The sequence below is a fragment of the Symphalangus syndactylus genome, chromosome 2 (assembly GCF_028878055.3).
Source record: "Symphalangus syndactylus isolate Jambi chromosome 2, NHGRI_mSymSyn1-v2.1_pri, whole genome shotgun sequence".
Lineage (NCBI taxonomy): Eukaryota > Metazoa > Chordata > Mammalia > Primates > Hylobatidae > Symphalangus > Symphalangus syndactylus.
In genome coordinates this window covers 100046852-100055431 of record NC_072424.2, presented here as the reverse complement: position 1 = coordinate 100055431, position 8580 = coordinate 100046852, and the positions used below count along the sequence as shown (strand labels likewise).

The following is an 8580-nucleotide window of genomic DNA, read 5'->3' as shown; positions in this document are numbered from 1 at the left end:
ATTTTAAAACCAGGCAAGGCAGAACATTACAAAATTAGTGCTAGAAGATTATCTGGTATGTTCAGGGATCTGGGATGTGAACCGAAGATACTTACTTCAGCCTTCACCAAGTTTTACTGCTTAAGAAAAAGATGAAGAATAGTATCTCTTAAAATATTTTTCAATATGAAAGTTTGCCTCTTACAGTAGAGCTAGGGTATGTAAAACCATTTTCTCATTGCATGGGGGTGCATTTCTGATAATCATCAAAAATATGTGCTTAGACAACACATTTGATGGATTAGGTATGTCATTTTGGACTACCAGTTAAAAAATACACTCTGAAAAATCCTGTCAGAGATTTGTCCTTGTTTAAACCCACAATGAATTACCATATCCCAATACTTAGACTTTTCTTAGTCAAATTAAGGCAGGTTCTATAAATCAAGGCAATCAAGCAGTAACGCCAAGGTCTTCCATTGCCTTAGACACTCTAAATGGCCAGATTTTTCTTTGTGTGTGTGTGAATGCAGTCCCCCACTACCACAAATTATGCAGTCAAGTTTCCCACATTTGGGGAAATCACAGGGGTCAGCACATCCGGAGTGCAATGGATAAGCCTTGGCCTGCGAAAACGACCTTCGTGATCATGGTATCTCCCCTGCCAGGTAAGTATAGGCCAGGTTTTGGCAGTTGCAATTAACTAGAATAAATTTTGTTTATTAACTTATAAATAAATTGAAGTAAATGTTAGAATGATTATCTCAAAGAACTTGTTAGGGTACAATTCTCAGAATGTGGTGTTAAAAATGATTATTTGATTATTGTAATTGTGAATGATTATTTTTCACTGGAAGGTGTTACGGTCATCAGCCAAGTTCTAGCAGTAGGAAATTATTGTTTGTGGTTTGCACTGTCCGTGGTCTACAATGATGATTGATTCAGCCAAACAGGGTGATTGTACTTTCTACACTTTAGACTCTGTAGCTACTGAGTACAATGTAAAATACTGGCAAAAATCTCAGTGTATTTGATAGAATTTCAAAAACAGTTAAAGAACTGACCACTGTTAATAAAATTCTGAAACATCAACAAATTTGAATTAAAATAAATTTTACATTATTTCGAACATCAGTACTAAAGAGGGAACAAAGTTTTACTCTATAAAGGTTTTAACTTATGAAAGCTGAAATAATCTTTTTTTTTTTTTTTTTGAGACGGAGTCTCGCTCTGTCGCCCAGGCTGGAGTGCAGTGGCGCAATCTCGGCTCACTGCAAGCTCCGCCTTCCGGGTTCACGCCATTCTCCTGCCTCAGCCTCTCCGAGTAGCTGGGACTACAGGCGCCCGCCACCACGCCCGGCTAATTTTTTGTATTTTTAGTAGAGACGGGGTTTCACCGTGGTCTCGATCTCCTGACCTCGTGATCCGCCCGCCTCGGCCTCCCAAAGTGCTGGGATTACAAGCGTGAGCCACCGCGCCCGGCCTGAAATAATCTTTTATGAAGTCTCAGGGTTGTCAGCAGAATTAACTAAGCAACTAAGAAAAGCAACATTGTCTCTGGATCTCCACAAAAGCCTGAAAACCATAAAGTAGCTGCTTATGAATTTGAGAATCTCTATTCTTAGTTAAAACTTACTGAACTCTACCACTTGCAAAAATCTTAAATCCAAAGACCTACTCTCCTCAATACCTGTGATTCTTCCATTTCTCTCAAATTGTCTCTTCTCTCAACATGCCATTTTTCTTCATGGTCTCGACTTACTCATTTTCTCTTAGTTCAGTAGTCCCTTCTTGGTTCTACTTTTCCCCTCTACTTCTTGTGCTTCTACCATCCTTACCCAAGCAGTTAATTCCCTGCCGTAATTGAAAGCAGTCACTGCCCGTGTCTAATTTTGGTTCAAAAATTGACTGGGTTTTGTTTGGAACATTGCTTCACTGCACAGACTGGTGCTGCATAGCAGTTACGGTTTTCATTCTAAGCTGGGCCCTCAGTACTTCTCAGTGTCACTTCTACTTGCTCTTAGTAATCACCTTTCTTATTCTTTATTGAGACATTGTGGCAGAATAGAAAAGCATGGACATTGTTGACAGACCTTGATTCAAATCCCAGCTTCAGCACTTAATATCTGGTGATATTTAGCAAATTATTAACTGATTTAATCCTGTCTCCATCTATGTAAAATAGGAATAGTAATTCCTATCTTGTAGGATTTTCTGTAAGGACTTAAGATAATGTAAGAAAGGTGATTTGGTAAATAGGTCAATGTTAATGGTTATAGTTGTTCTTATGCAGCTTGGTCTGGTCTCTAAGAGTTCACTAAGTTTCTTAAATTTTCCACCATATCTCCAAATGCCTAATTATCAACAGATAATAGTCTTTTATTTTTATATCAAAAACAAGTTATCAAGTGAGTACGTTCTCAGCTTCTCATCCCCTCCACTTCTATACATACCTATGTTGTTACTCATTAGTCCCTTCTCTCCTATTATAGAATAACACATATTTCATTTTCTTTTCAAAGACCCCAGAGACAGTATAACACAGTGACTGAGAGAAAACAGTCTTTGGTGCCCAGTTGCCTGGGACTTTTTCTTCGCTCTACCACTTGGGCCAGTTGGTCAACCTCCCTGCATCTCAATTTCTCTATATCTAAAATGGATACAATGAATACATGTACCTCATATGGTTCTGAAACAGATTGAATTAAGTGGAACACTGAAAACACAAAGAGCCTGATACACAATATACACTTCTGTTAGCTATTAGCAATTATTACTACTATGAGTTATTATCACTTTCTGTCTCATCAGGGTGTCAGTTCAAAAATTCTTCCCTCTGTCCTGAGTCTTTAGTCACTTCTCCACTGGCTCCTTCTTAGCCTACTTAAGCATTCATCAGTGAAAACTTTCCTTCCCCTGGCTTTATTGCACTTTTGTCATATTTCCTTTTATGGCTAAATGTTACGAAAGAGTAGGCTCATTCCAATACTCTGATTGTACTAATTTAACTATTCCTCATTCTTCAATTCAATACCATATGACTTCTATCCCCACTGCTCTAATGAAACTGCCTTCACTCAGGTCCTTTGTGACCTCCCAATTGTGAAACCCAGTGGCATATTTCCAGGCAGCATCCCATGTAACCCATCTATGATATTTGACACTATTGTCCATGTAGAACTTCTTGAGATCTTCTATTTAGTGTCTATGATAGTGTTTCTTGTTCATTTCATCTGGATATTACTCAAGTTTTTTCTGAATCTCCTTTTGTGCATACTTTAAATCAAGATGAACACTTGATTATGCTAATTTCTTCCACACCATATTCTGGCAAAATATAGCTTCCAGTGTCTACTGTATATGTCTTCTTCTCTATAGACTATAATGTCTGTGTCTCTGATATTATGAAAAAGTCATTTTATACAGTTGGACTTGCCTTAATCTAGGTCATATCCATTTTCAATAAACTTTATTCTTCCAACTTCTTTTACAGCAGGCATCTAATTATTGGCCTTTAATCTTCTGCTCCCTTAAACCCATGCTCCACTCTATTTCTGGATTTTCTTTTTCATCCAGTAATCTCAATCTAATAATGTCTCTTTTCTATGTGAAAGCATCAGATTCCATTATATTTATTATAGGGCAAAGCCCACGTATCTTCCTATATTAATTAGGTTCTATTTAAATTGTTTGAGAAACTCTTACTCATACCCTAAAACTCTGCTTCAATTTTATATCGTCTGTTAAAATTACCTTAATTTCCCAAGAAAATGAGCTGCTAAGTTATTTTCTCTCAGAATTTTTTTTTTTTACTCTCAGAATTTTTTTTTTTTACTCTTCTCTTATATCCTTTTACAGACTTACGTAATTTATTTATTTATATATCTGTCTCTTCACTAAATCATCCTTTTAGGATCCTGGTAATCTAACATCTCTAAAATATAACATAAATGTGGATATATTTTTCTGAATAACTATTTTCTATAAAAGTAGATAGTGTTTTGGGATGTAGGGGATTTTAATTCTATTTTGCATTTGTATATTTCCTATTTTTTTCTGTATTAAATGAGATATTTTATGCAACAAAAATATTCTGTGACACAAAATATTTTTGCAATTTTCTACAATATTATAAATCAACCTTCAAAACATAAAAGTGAAATAAATAATTCATGTATACAAAGAACTGTCAGGAAATGGCTAGATTCATAAGATTTAGTGAATTTACTATCTTCTCAAATTTTTTTCAGTCTATAAACATGTTGTGTGGATTTAATCTGATTCACTGTGTAGATAACACTGATTTTAGTGATATGATTTACTATTGAGATGTTTTATTTCCATAGTAGCTACTGAAAAAATCTCACCATTTTCAAAACCTAGTAGTGATATATATATATATAAAATTAAATTTTCATTAGATGATAAAATCTTAAGTTTGCATATAAAATATTAAAACTGAATCAAGGCAAATCAAGATCAACAATAGAAATCCTATTGAATTCTTATAAAAGAAACCATAGTTTTAAAAAATACGATTTTAAAAAGGTCATTTTACACAGTTGGTGAAGTCAAGGCAAAACTAATTTATGACTCATGGCAAATTCTGAAGAACTCCAAACTGTACATGCATACCTAAACTGTGAGCCAAAAACATTTAGAACATTTCTGACGTTGGCAAGGGAGGAGGGCAGTAGATTCCAGAAATTTAAACACTCCTAAGACATTATTTTTCATCATTAAGTTTCTCTCATTATTTTTCTCTACTCCTATGTTTCCTAAGTGGATACATACTAATACATTAAATATTTCACTTCATTTGGATTAAGAGCTGCATGCCCATTGAAAGGTCTTTATCAATGACTGAAATGTACATTTCCAAGTTTTTATTCCAGTAAGGATATTGGAGTTTTCCACTAATATTTTAAATATGAAGACTTTAAAAAATTTATGTGGCTATCAGGAATTACTATATCAATCACAAAGTATAATAACATATCATTTGGTTGTATATAATAGTGAAGAATTAGAGATGTACAATGTTCACCAAATCATTCTACATTACAAACTTCATTTGAAATGGCGACCCACATTAGTCAATGTTAGTATGGTTACTGCACCACTATTAGTGTAACTAAATGGAATGTCACATCCTAAACCACAAAGGTGCTATTGCTGAATACAAATGTCCTTTGATATGGAGGTAACAGTTTATAAGTGTGGTAGCATTAGTTATCAGCAAACTGTTTTGCTAGGAGTAAAAATTATTATAACTACAAAGTTTATATACTTTTAGAGAAAAAGTTACAATTGCATTTTTTGAAAAGACATCTCTTTCAAATTAATGATGTCATCCAACATAATCTTTAACCAAAAATCTTGGAATAACCCTCCTTAGATAAGAGCTATGAAATGGAATATTTTGAGGCACAAATAGAAGGGATAAATAAATATATCTGATTATTTTAAAGCTTTCTTCATATAGAAAGTACACAGTGCTCTTCATGGTATACAATTAATTCATGTGTTAGCACAGTTAATAGAAAGAGCTTTGCAGTTAAACCTCTGTTCAAATTCGTGTTGTGTTGTTGAGATGTGGTGAAAGGCAGGTTTTCTTTCTTTTAGGACCATAGTTGGCAATTATAAGACACTTCATCAAAAGTAAGAATTATCAATAAAAATTCAAACAACTAATTGTTAGACATTCAACTTACTTTTACATTGCAATTTAAAAAGGAAATTAAAAAGTAAACAACTGAAATACATTTTTTTCTCCCAAACTTTTTCTGTACCAATACCATAAATCTATGATGGCCTGAAAACAATATTTGGTAACACATGGAATGTTCCATTCACAATATTCAACAAGGGTAAAATGTTTCTTAGAATCACACATATGTATGTTAAGGTAAGAAAGGGAAATGCCACAGTTAAGATGCTTAACTCTAGAGTAAAGGTTATTGAGACTGTAAAGTACACAAAAAGTTTCAAAATAGGGATTGGCCATTTGGCAAAATGAATTCAAAGTCTAATTTTTTAATAAATTAGCTTTGTGAACCTGAGCTACTTGGAGTGTCTGTGCTCACTTCTCTGTTTCTCTAATAAGAGGAGTAGATTAGATCAGGAGGACTTAATCTATTTTTTTGGTAGAAAAAATTTATTTTTTATTTTTCTGGAGTTTGAGTTGGTGACAATCATCTTGGATACTGAAGAGTAAGAAGACAGAGAAATCCACAGATAATAAAATTCCATGTCTCTCAAAATGGAGCCAATATTGGATTTTGTCAATTGCATCCTCTTTACCTTGGAAATGAATGTGGGTTAGCAGAGAAATTCTATGTTAGGATAAGAAGCAAAATGGTGGATTAATTTCTACTGTAAGCTCAATGGCTGAGGACCATTAGACACAATGAAGACTAACATTAAAATAAAGCTTATAAGTTTCATGATCACCAAAATAATTGCCATCAGAATTTATTTTAATATTTAAAATGCTTTTATTGAATGTTATAATTATATATTAAAATAAAACATAGCACTTTTATGGAAAGTATATCTAAAATTTTTTTAGAAAATTAGATTATACAATTAAAAACTGATGAACATGTACTATAATTTTCTTAATTGTCTTTTAATATCAAATTTTACTTAGTATTTTATTAGTATAAAATAGTATTTAGTGAAACATAATTTTGAGTAAAATGAATTTATTAAATTAATTGGTAGTTAAAAGACTTTACAACATATATTTGGGAATCTTTAATACTCTTTATTGATAGTCAGTATGAATCTCACTGCAAATAAAACATTTCCCCGTTTTGTTTTGCTTATACTTTATTATTTTCTTCCAAATTTATAAAAAATTTGAGTGCTAGGTACCATTATATCCATTTTATTTTATTAGTATTATTTATAAAATTACAGATGGGGGGAGTTGTTGTCATATGTTGTCCAGGGTGGTCTTGAACTCCTGAACTGAAGTGATCCTCTTGTCTCAGCCTCCCAAGTAGCTGGGGCTATAGGCACATCATCCCTGCACCTGGTTTAAATCCATTTTATAGCGAGGAAATTAGGGCTCAGAAAAAGTAATGGTTCAAGATAAATTACTTAGTAAGAGGCAGAGGTAGGATTCATATACAGGTCTCTCTGACTCCAAAATCTATGCTTTCAATTATCATAGGACTTCACCCCTTACTTATGGAATTATTCTACAAATATTTATTGAGTACCTATAATGTTTGGAACAACTTTCTAGGCAGTGGGTCTACAGGAGTAAACAAAATACACCAAAAAACACTGCTCTCCTGGAGTTTGCAAGTGGGGTGAGAAAGAAATGAAACTAACTAAATAACATATACAGTATTTTAGATTTTGATGGGTGCCGAAGAGAAATAAGGAAAAGGGGATAGATGGTGTTGAGAGGAAGGATTGCAATTATATATAGTATATTCAGGGAAGACCACTCTGAGAAGGTAATACACGTATTAAACCTGAAGGAGCTGAGGGAAACATGCCATGAGATAGAGGGTAATGATTCAAGAAGAGGACAAAGCATGTGGGAGGTTGTGAGGTGGGAGAATGCCTGGCAAGTTCAAAGCACATTAAGAAGGACAGTATAACTAAAATAGAGTAAGTAAGTGGGATTGTAGAAGATGAGGTGAGAAAGGCAAAGGTAGCCAGATTGCATAGGACCTTGTGGCCACTGCACTTAAATTACCTTTCTGTCTGAGTGAGATGAGGGGCCACTGGAGAATTTTGGGAATAGTGTCATGATCTGACCTAAATTTTATCAATATTGAGACAGGATTAAAGGGGAGAAAGAAAGGAGGCAGAGAAACCACTGAGGAGGTTATTGGCATTAATTAAGAGGCCTTGGGATACCAAGTATGGAGGAGGAAGTGGGAAGTCGTTGGGTTTTGGATGTATTTTGAAGGTAGAGCTGATGGGATTCTCTGTAGATGCAATGTGAGTTAAGAGAAAAAATGTTGTAAAGGATGGCAAGATATTTTGTAAACAACTGAAAGGATGGAATTGCGCTTATTTGAGATGGGTAAGAGTAGATTTGGAGGGAGGTTAAAGATGAGGAGTTTAGCTTTGGATATAAAAAAAAAACAACATGTCTTTTATACATCCAAGTGGAGATATGATGTGTAATTGGGCCTGGGGTTTAGAGGAGAGGTTCAGACTACATTGGGAGACATCAGTGCACAGAAAAGACTGAAAGAAAGTAAATGAGTGAGGATATAAACGAGATAAAAGAATTAAATCATTGGTTATTTCAACATTCAGAAGTTGTTGGGAAGATAAAGAGGAAACATCAAACGAAAATAAAGTGTGGCTGGAAAGGGAGATCAACCAGGATTGTGGTAAACTGAAGTCAAAGAATATGTCTACAGGTGGAGGGCACGATCAACAGTATAAAATGCCTTTGAGGAAGGAGTCAAGTAATATAAGAACTGAAAATTGGCCATTTTGTTTACCAGTATGAAGGTCACTGGCAACCTCAAAAAGAACTGTTTCAGTGATGTGGTAGAAGAAAAACTCCAGTAGAGTAGCTTCAAGAGAGAATTTGAAGAGCCTATCTTTGGACGAGTTTTACTT

The 8580-nt window shown here is 34.2% G+C and overlaps 1 non-coding gene across 1 annotated transcript; it reads right to left on the bottom strand.

The window, feature by feature from the left end:
• Positions 1–491: 491 nt before the first annotated feature.
• On the bottom strand, positions 492–655 carry LOC129478204 (U1 spliceosomal RNA). Its single transcript, XR_008656350.1, has one exon. It is a non-coding gene; the product is annotated as a U1 spliceosomal RNA (small nuclear RNA).
• Between the last annotated feature and the right edge of the window lie 7925 nt (positions 656–8580).